We start from the raw sequence: 17,225 nt of genomic DNA on the forward strand, positions 1-17,225 counted from the left end.
TCCAATAGCCAATATGAATAACAGGGAAAAGCAATCAATTGGGGCCCAGGCGATGATCCCGGTATGGATGGGAAATTCAGCAAATGTATGGCCTTCCATCACTGATAGATCAGGAAGGCCGTGTAGCAACAAAAGTAGGGATGCTTCTGCTCTGTAGTGAAATGAATGGATTGGAATCGGTACAACCCTTTTTTAGTCTCTCTGTCTTCAGTCATTTAGAACTACAACTAAGTTGACTAGGGAGGAAAAGCAACATGTGTCCGATTAATAGTTCTTTTAATAGAAAAAAAAAGTCATTCTGTCATTTTTTAAAAAATAAGGGATACTTCTGTATTTGCAGGCATGCTCTGATTGAAGGGTTGCCCAGTTCAGATCTGATTTAAAGATTAAGAACTGTCAGAAAGGAGAAAAGGGGGTTGAATTTGCCCACACATCTGCTTGAGACATGTGTCGCCTGGTCTTTGTTGCTATTGAAGGGATTGATAGATTCTTAAGAAATACTTATTTTTGAAGTTGCATCTGTACATATGGATGAGTAAATACAGTTTTCATGCAAATCTCTCTTTTTTGTCTGTGATGCCTAAGTTGTCACCTTACAATAAATATTGTAGCTTGCAGCCAGAGTTCTGAATCGACCTCATCTGGCTAGGCCAGTGATGATGAATCTATGACACATATATCAAAAGTGACATGCCACGACGTTTTGGGTGACACGCCAGTGTTCACCAACACCCGACAACAACTATTCTCCCTGTTTGAGTTACCAAAGGAACCAAGTTTGTTTTACTCATATTTCATTTTTGTAACTGTTTAATGTTTCTTTATATAATACATAGCACCGCAGGTGATTGGACTGCATCTTTTAAAAAATAAATTAATATGCAAAGAATTGTTTCTCTTTTGTTCAGGGTGTGTGTGTGTGACATGCTAGCAGAGTCAAGTTAGGCATTTTCTGAATTTTTGACACACCAAGCCTGAAAGGTTCGCCATCACTGGACTAGATTGGTTTCCAAACAGAAGATTCGAATTTCAGTACCCCCAAATAGCCATTAAAAAAAAAAAAGATCTCAAGTAACAGGTCTAGGGAAGGCTTGATCTTTAGATGGACTAAACTCATGCATTTTTTAAGTGAAGAAGTGTTTTGGATTTTATCTCACTTTTACTTTTGTTTTGGGACGGATTGTTCAACAGACTATGCCAACTGAATGAAAATGTTCAGAATTACAATAATTTTAGAAAGGGAAGGACTTTATGGACTGTAGAGAGCAGAAACTAGATATCAATACCTTGTTAATTTCTTAGTTCCTTTTCTTACATTTTACCATCATTCTAACATTGCAATCCTATGCAATCTTTCATCAGAAATATATCTTTCTGTGTCTAACTTCAGGGACATAAAATATACAATTAACATCGCAAGGCATTTGTAACTCTGTCATGATAGCTCTGTTCTGTTTTATTCCATTATTCCTGTTTTTTTAGGGGTGGACCTCATTCTCTGCTTTACTACTGATGACATAACATTTTCTTTTTCTCCTCCTCCTCCTCTTCCTCCTGTAACAAATTTTAAAAGAATAGTAATAAAGAATAAAAATAAAATAAAAATAATAATACATATAATGTATATACCAGTTTAAAAGAATATAAAAACAGGTAATACAGATTAAAAATATAACCAGCAAAGTATAGGCAAGCAGCCAAAAAATCACCATTGTTCCTTAACATCAAGGACCCTGCATTCCTTTACCTAACAGAAGAGCCAGTTCGGTCAGTAGCAGCACTACCCTGGCTACAGAATATTAAGAAGTCTTTGGAAAAAAAAAAAAGGATTTAAATTGTATTTATTAAAGCCTGATAAACCACAGTGAAAAACCTCTTTTGAATGTTACTGGACAATGTCAGGAAAAAAAAGTCATTATTTTAATTCTGGTCAGGCAATGATAATCTAGTTATCTGACATTATACAAAATGTTATTTAATAACTCCACAGAGAAAAACATATTCATGATAAATTTAATATTTTATTTATTACGGTCAAATTGAGAGAAGGACAGTGAATCTGCATGGTTCTGTGTTAATGAATTCATGGAATTCATGAACAGACAGTCCCCTACTTGTGAACGTTCAAGTTGCAAACTTTCACCAATATGAACAAGATGGACCCGACAGTCAGAACTGGAAGTTGGGCCAGAACTCAGAACTGGAAGTTGGGAGAAGGTGGAAAAGGATTAGTTTGCAGCTTGCCACAAACTAACCCTTTCCTGCCTTCTCCAACCTTCTGGGAGGTGGGAGGTTTGCACTGGAGTTGGAGTTCCCAGAAAGTTTTAGTTTATGCCATGTGCTCTGTTGCCGGGTGAGGCAGGAGCGGGGGTGGGGGCTCCCTTGGTGAAGGATGAGCCAGTGGGGCTCGTCTCACTGCGATCTCCACAGTTTGCAGGCTATCGCTTCTTGCACCGGCAGCAGAAGACGGGGCTCCTCTGCTCACACTGCTGCCCTGCCTCTTCCTCTTTTTTTACTTTTTACTTTTTACTTGGTTGGACTTACAAACAAAACAGACTTACGAACAGCCTGTTGGAACATAACCCGTTCATATAGGAGACTGTCTGTATATTTATTTATATAGGCATGATAGGTATTTTTTGTAAAAATGATTATTCATATCTTTTTGGTAATTAAGAAGTGTTATGGTTTGTTCAGGTTCCCTGAGCAATCATAAAACTAATATGAGGAAAATTAATTATTGGAATATGGAATAAAAGTAGAATAAGGTAATAAGCTCTTTAAGTTAGTAATTGACTTAAAGAATTTTCTAATCTTTAATTATTTGAATCACTGTACACATTGGAGTTGGCATGTAAAGAGTGCTCAGCACTTTTGGTAGTTGGCCAGCACTCAGCACCATGCGGTGCTACTGGGTGGATCATCATTCTATACACTTTTGATTTTAGGAGAATTGGCATGTGCCTATGGCAGAGCACTCCAGTGATCTCCTTCCACTTCAGCTATGTTGCATTCACCCTCGTGTGCTCTTCCCCATTAATGCTGCCATCGCTTTGCAAGTGGGTTTCTAAGAAATGGAAGGAGTTTGTTTTCACTAAATCTTCGCTGCTGACCTGAAAGGTGGAGGTGCTCGGGCTAGTCTCTAGCTATTCAGTCTTCTTGATATTGAGGTGCAAACCGAATTGGTTAAGATGGTCATTCCATGTCTGGATACAGCACTGCAGTTCTTCCCTGGTGGTGGCTGCGAGCAGGACATTGTCGGCATAAAGCAAGGCCCAGGGGGCACTGTGATGCAGATCTCATGTAACAGTATCCATGACGAGAATGAACAGCAATGGCAATAGTGCTGAGCCTTGGTGCACAACAGCTTTTACAGGAAAGCTGTCGGAAAGGCTGGTGGCGCATCTCCTTCGGTTGCTGGTATTAACATAAAGCATCTGGACCCATTTTATGAGTAGCTCAGGCACACCAGGGTCATGTAGCACTTACTGTTGCAGCTGATGTGGAACACAGTCAAAAGCTTTTTCTAGGTCGAGGAAAGCCAAGTGTAATGACTTCTTTTCTCTATGCTTCTCTTTTTTTTTTAAATAAGAACTTTATTAAATTATAAAAAGCATACAGATAAAAGCAAACAAGAACTAACAATCAAAGAGAGAAGTAGGAAAGAAGAGTGTTAGAAATAAAGGAAGAATACAAAAGTGATGAAAAGTAAAGGGAAGATTCTCTATGCTTCTCCATGAGCATGCGAGCAGCAAAAATGGCGTTGGTGATACTCAAACCTTTGACAAAACCGCACTGGTTGATACTGATTTCAATGATGTCACAGAGGAGCTGTTGAGGATCTGCTAAATTTTTTTCATTGTGTGCGACAGGAGGCGGATTGGTCAGTAGTTGGAACAGTCCACCGGATCACCTTTGTTCTTGAAGAGGGGAACTGTGATACTCATGGCCCAGTCAGCAGGCAAGTGGCCAGAGCCCACAATGGCATTGAAGATGTTTGTCAGCCAGTCAGTTGCTGTGTCACAAAGTTCTTTCAGCTTCCAGACATCTGCTGGTAGATTGTCCAGGCCAGGTGCTTTCGAATTCTTCATGCTGCTGATAGCTTTGGTAACCTCTTCAGGTGTAATGTGCAGGACTGGGCCAGTGTTAGCCAAGCCATCAGGAATTGGCAGGTGTGGAAATTCAACATTAGAGATTTTGTCAAAATGTTGCTGCCAACATTTCAAGATTTTGAGCTTATCCTGCAGTTGCCATCCATTTTTATCCTTAACACACATGTAGTGTTCAATGTCTTCTGCTGCCTTGGCACACATTTTCACTAGTCGATAAATGTTTTTCTCACCTTCCTTTGCGTCCAGTTGCTCACGTAAGTCCCAGTAGTGATCGGCTTTGGCGTTCGGGACAGCTTTCTTTGCCATTCTTCTTGTAGAGATGTACTTTTGCCAGTTTTCGTTGATTTTATGTATATACCAGTTCTTGTAAGCCACCTTCTTTTCCTGTACCTTCTGCTACACTTACTCCACCCAGAACCACAACTGCTTGTTGATTTGATGATGACCTGATCTCATATGCCTAGAGTTGTTCTCGCAGCAGTGGTAATGGACTCGCAGAGAGTGGTCCATGTAGTGTCAATCGAGCCTGTGGTGACTGGAGGAAATATGATGTGGTTAATGATGACCATCTTGTGGTCTTGTAGCTTTCACATTTGATTTTCTCTGGACCCGTTGTGCTGCTGCCACTCTTTGCATGTTTGCTGATCTTCACATCAGCAATGAGCATCTTGTGTTATGGGGCAAGGCAGTCAGATGGAATGACCTTTACATCCATAATAGTGGGGAAGTTGTGTCGTTGCATGAGGACAAAATCAATCTGGCTGTTGTGGTCACCTCTGGCATAGGTGTCCAAGTGGCTGATGCGCTTTATGAAAAAAGTGTTGGTGATGACAAGGTTATTTGCTTTGGAAAAGTCCAGGATTTACTGTCCATTATCTTTTCGCATACCATATGTGAAATATGTGAGATATGGAAATGTGCATGCTCTGTTGGCATTTCCAATGTTATTAGGCGTTTCCCTTCTTGACTACATCAGCAGTGATACAGCCAGGCAGCAGATAAGCATTGTACCAATAACAAAGAAAATGTGGGAAAAATGCCTACAGTGGTATGGCCATGTTCTATGAACAGTACCCCACACTGTCGCCTGGACCGCCTATCAATTTAACACCTATGGCAAATGCCCACGTGGAAGCCCAAAGCAAAGGTGGCAGGACAAAATTAACATGGACATGAAAATCATCCAGTTGGACTCAATTGCTGTGTTCAGTTGTGTGAAATGGCATTCGTCAATCTGAAAAGCGGACCCTGCACCTGTGGGAAAAACATGATGATGATGGTGATGATGGTGATGATGATGATGATAACAATGATGATGATGACAATGATGGCACATTGGAGTTGGCATTGTATTGGTTATGTTTTCTGTTGTAGGGAGGGTGTTTGTCCTGATATATGGGATTTTTCTTTTTTCATTGTTTTCTATTTTTAGTGTAAGTTACTCAGAGTAATTCTGGAGTTGGACGGCCTCTAAATCTTGTAAAATAAATACATAAAAATAAAGATATTCCACACTGCATTATACATATAATGTGGTCAACAAGCTTTGCCTCTGAATATGCTGTCCATTGATAGCATATGACTGTCCTAAAAACCACACAGCTGATCTGGAAGCCTGTCAGCCAAACACAGTGTATGCAGGCTGTACATAAGAAGACTCACTGTGCCTAACCAAACCTTTGTAGAAATTGCACCTTCGGTGAAAGTGGAAAGATGGAATGCTACCCTCATCTTCAAAGACAATTTTAAGAACATAGAGAGCCTAGAAAAATGTCAGGCAGGAGCCTTCCCCAACTCTGTTTAGATGGTAGGAAGTGAACTGGGCAGAAATTCAGCTGATCCACAAACTAGCCCCAACCCCTTTCTTGAAATACATAGATGGAATGCTACTTGTTTTATATGGACCTAGTTCCTACTATTCTAAGCAGTTGCTGTTGTTTTAATTATTTCTGCAGAAAGTAATTCATCAGATTCATGATCCATAATAACTTCAAGAACTATATGCTGTTGCATCCGATAAGAACACACAATATTTTAAACTGTATGAACAGAAGTTTAATCTTTACCGTAAATTATTCATAGTACAGATTCAGAAAATGGCAGGCAGATGTACTTGGGTTATGGCTAGGAGTTTGCATCTCCTGAAGCAATCGGATCACCAGAGTATATTGGGACATACCCATCACTGCCTGGGCAGCCACCTTCTGTTCTAGCGGTAGCTTCTGAATGCTCCTCAGGGACAACCCATTTAAAGCAGGTTACAGTAATCCAAACAGGATACAACTGGGACATAACCAGGGTTTCATGGTTCAGGAATAGTCACAATTGGCATATAAGATGTGTAAAAGCCTTCCTATCCATAGCTGTTCCTTTCTTGTCAAGCAGGAGCTGTGAGTCTAGAAAAAAACCAAATTGTGGACCACCTCTGATCTGGGAAGTACAACCTCCCATTCATAGTAAAAGATGGAATTTCCTTGGAACTGTTAGGTCTACAAACCAATTGCCACAGTTTTGTAGGGATTCAGTCAGAGTCTGTTCCTCCCCATCCAGATCCTAACAACCTCTGGGCACTGGGTCAGCATTTCTACCACATCACCTATTCAGCTTATGGAAAAGATGTATAGCTGGGTATCATAAGCATATTGATGATACTGACCCTATGCTGGCAGATGACTTCCCCCAGTGGTTTCCCATACATGGTAAAAAAGAGAGAACCCTAAGGCACTCCACAGGGCAGACAGCTCTGGAAATATCTCTCCTCTCCTATCAACTGGAACTGCCCCTTCACGAAGGTGGAGAACCACTGCTCCCCATTCCTATCACTTGGAGATGATGCCAAGGATATCTTGGTTAATGGTATGGAAAGCTGCTGAAAGATCAGGGAGAACCAACAGGGTGGCACTCCCTTGAACCTGGTCCCTCCATTGGTCATCCACAAATGCAACAAGTCCATTCTCAATGTTGTACCCTGACCTAAAACTTAACTGCCAAGGGTCCATATAATCTACTTCCTCTAAGGCTCTCTGCAGTTGGAGAGCCATCTAACCCTTACAAAGGTAGGTCAGATTTTTGCCTTGTATGCATGCATAGTGTATCAAGTTTACTTCTGTGGAGTAACTGATGTAGCTGAACCTCTTAAATCCCTGCCTAAACACATCCCACCACAGCTCAAGCTAGACCTAAAATACCAGTGCAGACTGTGACTGGAGTGAGTGTACTTCTAAATCCATAATAGCTTACGAGTCTCAACAAAATCTTTAGCGTTTACGTTATGAGTTGTTAAAAGCTTAATTTCCAATTTGCTTCTTTTTGAAACACAAGTGGAAATTGGAATGTGCTTAATGCTGTCATTGTAAATTAAACATTGTCTTTAAAAAAAAAATGGAATGTGTGTGCTTTTCATGACAGTATTTTATATAGAAAAAGAGCTGCCACAAGTTATTGTAAGTTGGTACCTTGTTTTTTGTGGCTTGCAGAAACCATCGCTTCCTTGTTTGCTCTGCAAATAGTTTGGAATTCAGCTTCCCAAAATCCTAGATAGCATAGAAAGATTATCTTAGTGAAGCCAGCCACTGTCACCCTCAGTCCCAACAAATACAATACAGAACATAAAAATATGGATTTATTTTCTAATCACTTTCAGCAAATTCTTCCTGAGCAAATGTGTTGGATATCAACTCCCTTAATGTCCAAGTGGCATACCTAGACCCTATTTTCTCCCATTAATAAATTTACATTAAAAAGCAAAACAAAACAAGGTTCTGGGAAGAGTGGACTTTGAAGAAGAGGGATAGAGAGTATTGACACTTTTGAAATTTGGTGTTGGAGGAGATTCCTGATAATAGCATGGGCAGTCAAGATAATAAACAAAAGGATAATTGAACAAATCAACAAATCAGATCAACAAATCAACAAATTAACAAATCAAATCAACAAATCAGGTGAGACTTCTCACTCAAGGCACAAATGTCCAGGCTCAAATTATCCTACTTTGGACACATTATGCAAAGACCTAGCTCTCTAGAGAAGGCTCTAATGCTGGGAAAGGTGGAAGGAAAGAGAAGAGGAGGATGACCAGCAGCAAGGATTCAGCTACAGAGGTGATGAGTGCACCATTGGAAGACCTGAAAGAACAGGTTAGGGATAGATCCTCGTGGAGAAAATCTATCTATGTAGTTGCTAAGAGTGAACACCACCTTGATGGTATATAAAATAATCAGTTTGGGGGGAGGCCCAGAAAGAGGCTGATGAAAAAATGGCTAGAGGGTGAAGTGGGAAGGCAGGGAAGTTACAATGTTGGATGAAGTGGGCTTTGTGGAGATGGTTGAGAATTTTGGGGAAGAACTGAGGTGATAGGTGAAGTGGACTGGACTGGATTGGACTGGATTCAGTACTGGAATATTATTATTATTATTATTATTATTATTACTATTATTATTTTATCATGCACACACACACACACACACAAACACACATATACATATACATATAGATCAGCTCAAGGTGGTAACATGCCTATTACTCCTGTCCCTTTTCCCCACAACAACAACCCTGCAAAGTGTGTGGGTTGAAAGAGAACGACTGGCCACCCAGCCAGCTTTCATGCCTAACAGAGGCCTAGCACTCACAGCCTCCTGGTTTCCAGGCCAACACCGTAACCACTATGCCAAATTGGCTTTCAGATAATACCAGTCCTTTCCTCAATGCCTTGTGCTGTTCCTGCTTCTGTATTACTGACGCTTGGACCAGACCCAACATCTGCATCTGTATTCCCCTTGAATCTTACCACCAGTTTTATTCAGACTTCTTGCTGCCAAAGCTGAGTTAGCCTGTGAAACTGTAGGTGGCTGAGAAACATTAAGAAGGGTTTGGACTGAGGAACTGGGTACGAGGAGATCCTGTACCATGGTTGAAAACAAACAAAATACTTCTACTGATTTCAGTGGGACTGAAGAATATTCTGTCAGGTTCCCACCCATTGCTTTTGCTCATATGCAAATTGAATGAATTGATTCTTTGATACATTAATGGATAAGGTGCTGCCAAAGGCATGTGCGCATTGGAAGATCAGAATCAAAGAAACTAATTCCCCTTTATCTATCCAGAGTATGGCCACCCGCGTGAGATTTCTGAACATGAAAGTCCTCCATAGTTAACCATCTCTGCTGCTCCTTGGTGTCAGATTTTGATGTCTATCAGTATGGGCTCTGTTGTCCAAAGGCTGTCTCTTTGATACAACATTCTCCTTAGGCAAGTTTTCTGAGGGGGTTATTGGTATAGTGGATATTATTTGAAGTCAGAATAGGTATTACATCTGGGTGTTTCTTTTGTCCAAGGACATTCACAGGGTATGGCCAAAAAAGTCAAGATGGCTCCTGCAATGGTGCGATCAAATCTCTGCAATGCACATAAGAAAACAGGTGGAACTTTGATTGCACTATCATGGCTCTTCTATCTTGACTTTTTTGATCATACCCTGCAGGCACCCTTGCTTCTTATAACAATATATTATATATTGGGTTTTTTTCTTTTTCTTTTTGTTGTATTTTTTCACTTTTTTTTAAGGGCCAGGATACTTGAAGGACGTCCTCTCTGTAGAGGTATCTACATGCCCTATTTGATCCAGCAAGAGGGGCACACTTTGGGTCCTGTCAATTAAAAGCTTGCCATCTTGCGGGACCCAGGAAATATGCTTTTTCTGTTGTAGCACCTCCGCTCTGGAACCCCTTCCCACCTGAGGTCAGATTGGCCCTGAACCAGCTGGCCTTCCTGAAAGTGCTAAAAACCTGGTGGTACACCAACATGTGCACCTTTTAAAATGTTTAAATATAGTTTAATGGTAGATATAGTTTACCATTACAAATGTACAGTGAACATATTCACTTAAAAAGTATGCACACAAAAAGTTTATAAGGTCAGAGGTAAATGAATTTATTTTAGGGAAAATGGGGGCATCTCTCTCTCTCTCTGTCTCTTTCTGGTTCACTTGTTTATACAAACATTCATACACACGCAAAATTTTATGCACGTTTTGGGATAAACTTTTTGACATTTGCAAAATGAAGAAACTAAGTGAAATGGAACTTGACAGACTCACCCATGCTTAGCTGGCATATTGAATTGTGCCCACAAGGTAATTGAGAACTAGTGCATATGAAAGCACCCTGATTCAGTGTGTCCTCAGTGACTATCATGGGTATCACAAGATGGGTCTGAAAAGTTCTCTGTCTACCTAGAATGGAACTGACTTTGAAATTCAACTGATTCTTTTTAACCTCTTCTTGTAAATCAATCTCTCAGCAAGCTCAAAATAGTGTTCAGGGCCCCTTCCGCACACCTGCACATACACACAAAATGTCTCTTTTTCAAGAGAATAAAAGGATTTCATGACATTAAAGTATTGAACAGGACATATAAAATTACCTTAGTCTATCTTATTTGCATGAGTTCTTCAGCCTGGCAGAATCTAGAATACTGAAACTGTAAGCAAAGGAGTTTTTCTTTTAGTGAATTCTTCAACAGTTCCATGTTGCAGAATAAAAAGATGGACAATGGGTTTTAGCATCTCTGATCCTTAAGCAAAAGGGAAGATAAGTCCTTGCTATGTCAAACTGTGGTATTGGTGTTGGGGAAAAAGTGATTTGGCAAACCTCCAGGTGTTGAAGAGGGAATGAGTTGAGAAAAGAGATGGAGTAAATAATATGAAAGTGCAGAGAAGTATATGGGAAAAGATATAAAATAGAATGGAGGCAGTTCACCAAGTTCATTTTGAAGACCATAAAACTTCTACTTCTCAAACAGTGCTACTTGTTTTACATGCAGTTGCAGGTGCTAGAATCATATTGATCAATTTTCCATCCAGAATGCACTTCCCAGCTCTAGGCCTATTCGACTGGAGAGTTTTTATTTTTTCACACATGTGAGGAGGAATATATGAGTAAAGGTTGACTGGTCATCAATAGCAGCCTTTTGCTTTTGATCATCAATAGCATTCTTAGCAATCAGAAGCCATAAATGGAAAGTTGGAGCCTGTTTTCCAGTTTAGAATGTTATTCTTATGAAATTAATTAACCAACAATTCCCTTGTTGTTTTACTGAAATCATAGTATTTTGAACTGGGAATTGTATGGGTCAATTGTATGGGGGAGGGATTGGAAACTGTATAGATTTCAATGCTTTCATGCACAACTACTCAGGTCAAAGAGTGAAAACAGATTTTCTTGACAGTGCTAATTAGTTTGTCTGTTGAGTGTCTCTTGTTGCAAAAGTCCCTGTCCAAAATTTATTGTGGTACAGCATGCTAATCCAAGTGCATGGAAGAATATTTGCCTTTAAAAATGTCTGGAAATGAACACATCCTTTTTTTGGTTCATTTGCTGCTGCATGTTACAAGCATATACATGCAAGTCTTCTAGCAGCTGTGTTCATTGCAGTTTTCTCTCCCTTCTCCCCCAACATAATCATGACATATATTTCTTAATAATTTGATTGCACAGCCAGAAATCAGGAAATAGGGATTGAACTCTTGGCTGAATACTCATTCTGCTCCCCTCCCACTGAGTGTATGTATGTATGGAGGACAGACTATCTCATGTCTTTTTTTTAAAAAAAAAAAACACACACAGAAAGATCAAAAGGATCCTGGCATATTTAAGTTCATTCCAACTGGCCTGCAGCCAACTAGCCTTCATTTTCCGAGAAAGCTTTCCCTTTCATTGAATTGAGAAAATTTTCCTCCCAATTTGCAACTAGGGTAGCCACTTTTAGATCACTAAAAAAAAAAAAAAAGTATCTCTTCAAAAAAATGGTAATTCACATTTGTATAACAGTTGTACATGCTATTTACACAAGTTTATAATTTGTGTAGAGGCCCATTTTGAAATAATCCCTTCAGTTTAAGCAAAATGCTGTGACTTTGACCAAAGTGGGAAAGTCTGTGTGCTTGTCTATTTTGTTCTCCATTTTCTAACTGTTCTTTAGGTTTACCTTAACTGAGCTACACAATCTGGACAACCACTAAATGGCAGCATAGTATACCATCTCACTGTGGTTTAGTGGTCATCTGGATTCTTGCAGCCCAGACATGGTAGGTCTGTGGACAATCTGAAGCTCAAGGCCACTATGGTTCTTTGTCTTGGAACTGGACTTAGGTGACAAAATGCCATATGGAAAATGGAAGTCTATCTTGAATAAGCTTCAGAATTTAAGCTTCAGAATAAGTTTAAGCTTAAGTTTTGTTAGAATGAACATCTGCAAGCATGTGCAAAAGGGCTTTCTACTTGCGATGATACATTTCAGTGCTGAAGGGAGCACCACGAAAGGTATGATATTATTACTTATAAAACGTATGTGATTTCTTGCAAATGCTCATATATATTTTTGATTTCCATGATTAATCAGAGTATTTTGTTGATGTCTTATGCTCTGGTCCCTGGAAACCCTACTAAACCTCACTAATTTCATTAGTGGAGATCCACATGATTTCAAGCATGTTTTTTGAGATGAGTGTCCAAGAGCCAACTTTTTAAAAAGACAGAAGAAAAGAGAACTGAGAGTTTTCTGATGCTGAATTCTGTACCTTGGATGAGATCCTCAATTCCTTTGCTCTACTAAACACCATTTTTATGGAAAGGGAGAAGCAGCAAGCGGCATCATCTACCATGCCCAGATATAGCTCTTGATGCAAACTTCCTTCCCTTCAACCATTTATTATCATAGCTAAGGCCACCAGAAGTATCATCATCATCATCATCACCATCATTATCATCATCATCAACACCACCATCGTGTTTAGAATTAATGTCATAGACTGTTGAATTCCTCCCTACCCTGCTTCATAATTCATAAATTAATGTCAGGATTGCTTTCTTCCTCCTCTCTCCCAATCCTCTTTCTTTTGAAATAAAGTCTGCTGGTAAAGACTATGTCATTATTATTATTTTAATCATTCATCTGAACCACAAAATATGAAAGTTTATATGAGGATGTGAAATGGCAGAATGTGTATAATGTTTATTCCTTCTTATGTTTGTTTGTTTTCCTTCCCCCCTTCCCTCTGCCTCCCTTCCTGAAAAATAGTAAGGATGACCATTGCTTTTATTTCTCACTAGGAGAATTCCTGGAAGCATCTGCCTGGCCACTGTTGTAAAAAAACAAAGATTCTGTATTAAATGGATGTTATGGCAAAAGGATCATTCAATTTGCCCTTTACTACTGTTACTGACAGGACGTTGAATTCATGCATGGTATGAACACAGCATGGTAGCATCTCTTGCTGAGTACACTACAGGGAAGACCACCATATGTAATGACCGAAAAAGGCAATCATTTTGTCCTTGTCATTTGTGTTAGCGCGGCAGGTTCTGTTGGGTGCAGGTAGAGTTCAGGCCAGAGGAAGAACTAGAGCCATAACTGCCAAGGCAAATCTCAGGCAAGCAAAGAATATAGTCATGATATTGCAGAAAAGAGGCACTGGCAAGAGTTAGCTTAAAAGCTTTATCTTCAGCAGAAATGGCATCTCTTTTCCTTGGCTAATTAAGACTGCAAGGAAACATTGGTTTGCATTCTAGTTTAGAAAAGTGGAAGATGCAACAAAGTGTTGCTGTCCTCACCTTAAGGAGTTCAGACATTTCCTTGCCATTTTTAGTTTTCTTTTTTTTTAAATAATATTTTATTGAGATTTTAAAGATACATATTTAAAAGTTAGAAATGAAAAGGTTTAAAAGTTAGAAATGAAAAGTGACAATTTTTAGTTTTCCAAGTAGCCACTGAGCATGCTCATTTTTCACTGGACTATTTTCTTCTTGGGTTCCTTTTCTCCACTGTAAGTCTTTCTTCCATCTAGTAGCAGCTGGGTTATTTTTAATATGGGCACCTATCCAATAAAAACAGGATGTATTGTGCAATATGGTGTTTATTCTCTACTAACAGCACCAATTCATCATGTTCTTGCATAAGGTGAATGAGATCTTGCTCAGGAATCCCAATCGCTCATTCTGAAGCGTCACTGGAAGTTTTCAGAACAATATTGCTATATTTCGTCCCCTATTTAAGTGGTAAACATGCAATTTTCCAGTACTAAGAATACAAGGATAGTTATCTTTGCATCCATATTTCAAGCCCTTCTGCTTCCTGGCAACCTGCCAATCAAGTGATTGGCAAGCTGCCAAGAATCGGGTGGCAGTTCCTGTAACAGGTCACAGAGATGGGTGCTGAGGGCCACACATCACCTGGGAATTGTGAGGTGTCTTCTCAATGGTTAAAGAGACACATGAGCTGCTTTGTAAAAGCCAGCTTCCCATGCTAAGTGCCTTTCTTCTGTTATTTGCCCAGGTCTGGAAAACTGTGAGGCTGTCAAATGTCTAGAAAAAAAGCTATTGGACTGTGTTTGGCTTGATGGATCACCAATCTCTTGGAACAGTGGATGAATCAACTTACTACCATTAACATATTCATTATACTCACCTACTTCTCTTTCTCTGCTTCATGTATTACCCATGAAGGCCCTGATATCTGGGCACTGACTGGCAGCAAGCTCCAGTTTGCCACTTTGGTAGAAGGACTGCATGGCTGTAATTTTGCTTGGAAAGGTTTCTGCTATGGAGTTGGATGCTGTTCAAAGAACTGTTGTGTTGCTGCTTCCCATTAAAGAAGAATGTTTCTTTTCTCTTGCCAACATTTTCTGCACACCCAATGAGTTTTAGGAGAAGCTCCAGGTGAAGTGTTTTTGGTGTTGAAAACCTAAAACCAAAGACATTCTTTCAAGAACTACTTCATGTATCCTAAGGGATTCAACTGAACTGAATACAAGTTTGATTAAAAGATAGAACCTTTATTCAATATTTGTTGAACACGCCTTTAATATATTATTGAACATCATGCTTTTGAAAGGCATTGTTAGTTTGTATGTTAAGACTATAAATGATTTGTGCTCTAAAGGGAATCTTAATAGAAGGACATTTCTTAAATTATTTTGACCCATTAATTTGTAAGAATTACAGATTTAACCTAAACAAAGCCATTCTCACACTCTTCTTGAAGACACTGGTCAGTCTTTTTCAAAATCTAACTTTTTAAAGATTCTCCCTCTAGACAAATCTGCTAGTCAAATGTTGAGGTTGAAGTACCTACAGATAGTCCTCGCTCAACAACCAAAATTGGGATGGGAATTTAGGTCATTAATCATGCAGTCATTAAGCAGAGTGCTTGGCCACTGATCGTAAGTGCGAACAGATTGCCAAGGGTCGAGATCACGATCATGTGACCACAGGGGTGCTGCAATGGCCATAACTTTGGGCACAGGTCATAAGCTCCTTCATTTAGCGCCATCATAAATTTGAATGGTTGCTGAAGGAATGGTCGTTAAGAGAGGACTACCTGTAATGGTGACATTTATGAGATGATATTACCCTGTGTGTATCATAATTTTGGTGTCATGCAGTGTTTATTGTGCATGATGCTTCACACAAACTTTTTCATTTATCCTTAGGCTGTTAGAATCAGTGTTCAAAGAGAAATGTCTACTATACAGCAGTCAATGTTAATATTATTATGGTGCCATCTACATACACGGTACTTTAGAAAGAACAGCCTACACCCAAGGTCTTGTACTCTGAAACAGGCCTGAAAACAACTGAGACAGGTGCTGCTGCTTTATGAGTTGCGTTAGCTTTATTGAATGGATTCTTTAAAGCAGCAACATTTTTTCAGGTTCACGGCGAGCCTGAATAAAGTTGGGCTACTTAATGAATAGCACACAAGTATACTTGCATGAGATCTGAAGCATTTCACATCAATTTCCAAGTGTGCACAGCTCTAATAGATAACCAGACGAATATACAATTGCTTCAGTAAAGAATCCAGTGGCATCTTTTCTGCAGAAGATGCATTTTGAGAGGGAACATACGAGAAATAAAAGAGGTGTTCAAATGACTATGTTCATCAAGGAAAATAGGTGGAGAAATTTCAGGGAGCAGATATCTGAGTGGGGGGAGCTAGATGTGTGATGGTTACAGGAAGGATAATTATGGGCAATTGTGGTTAATGTGTTGGACTATGAGTGGGGAGACCCAGGTCTTTCAGTCCAACCCACCTTATAGGGTTGCTGATGTGGTGAAAGCTAGGAGTAGGGAGCACTATGTATGCTACTTGAGTTCCTGTTCCAAAAGGAATGAATGAATGTGTGCATGTTTCTTCCTGAGCCTGAAATAGTTCAGTCCTCTCACAGTTTTATTAGGCTTTAATTTACTTCTTCAGCACCTGAAAAAAGGCTGAGTGAATGAACCATGGCAGATTGAGACAGCTTAAACTCAGCCCAATCTATCAGCATCACCTTATCTCAACAGAACAATTGCATGTGAATAAGCCATGTCGCATCCTGAAAAAAGGAAGGAGTGGAATAACGTTTCATGGCTTGAGCTTAGATCTTGCTTGCAGACCTCTGCTAAATTTTTGGTAGGTTGTTGTGGGAAGTTGGACTAGATGGGTCTTTGGTTTGATACAGGAGCGCTTTGAAGGGAAAGACGTACAGTAAACCCAGAAGACAGTCATGGCTGAATCTAAATGAGCAGATTCAGCTTCTTTTCAACTTTCTTTGCCTTTACAGATCTGAGGTCCCTAGCATACTGTGATGATTAATCATACCTGTATTAAAACAGTATGTGGACATCTTGTGTTGTTGTGGTATTACAATGTTATTTATCATACCTTTCAGCTGAAACCATTTCAGCTGCTGCTGAATTATATTCAGAGTGCTTTTTTTCCCAATAGAAGGCCTTCTGCCTATGCTCTGTTATTTAATCCCTATTCTTACTTTAATTATGTCAAGGCACAAACCAAAGTTTTTAATTTGAATCTCGATCAATAAAAAGCTGTTGGGAAGTTCACAGCTACTGCCAGATCTCAGTGGGGCCCAGACCAGTTAAGGAGTTTACTGGTCCAAATGTGCTGTAATGGTTCTCACTATTCTGAGACCTGACCAGTGTTAATCTTCTCTGCTTCAGATTTTTTCATACACACTTTGATTTCTGTGCTCGCATTTCCCTCTAGAAATTCAAAGACTCTGATATTCCTAGTTTGAATACTCTTAGCCTTCTCGTTCCCTACTAGCTAGTT

The sequence above is a fragment of the Python bivittatus genome, unplaced genomic scaffold (genome assembly GCF_059951505.1).
Source record: "Python bivittatus isolate LINGU-HERP-01145 unplaced genomic scaffold, Pbiv_v1 ctg000960_np1212, whole genome shotgun sequence".
Taxonomy (NCBI): domain Eukaryota; kingdom Metazoa; phylum Chordata; class Lepidosauria; order Squamata; family Pythonidae; genus Python; species Python bivittatus.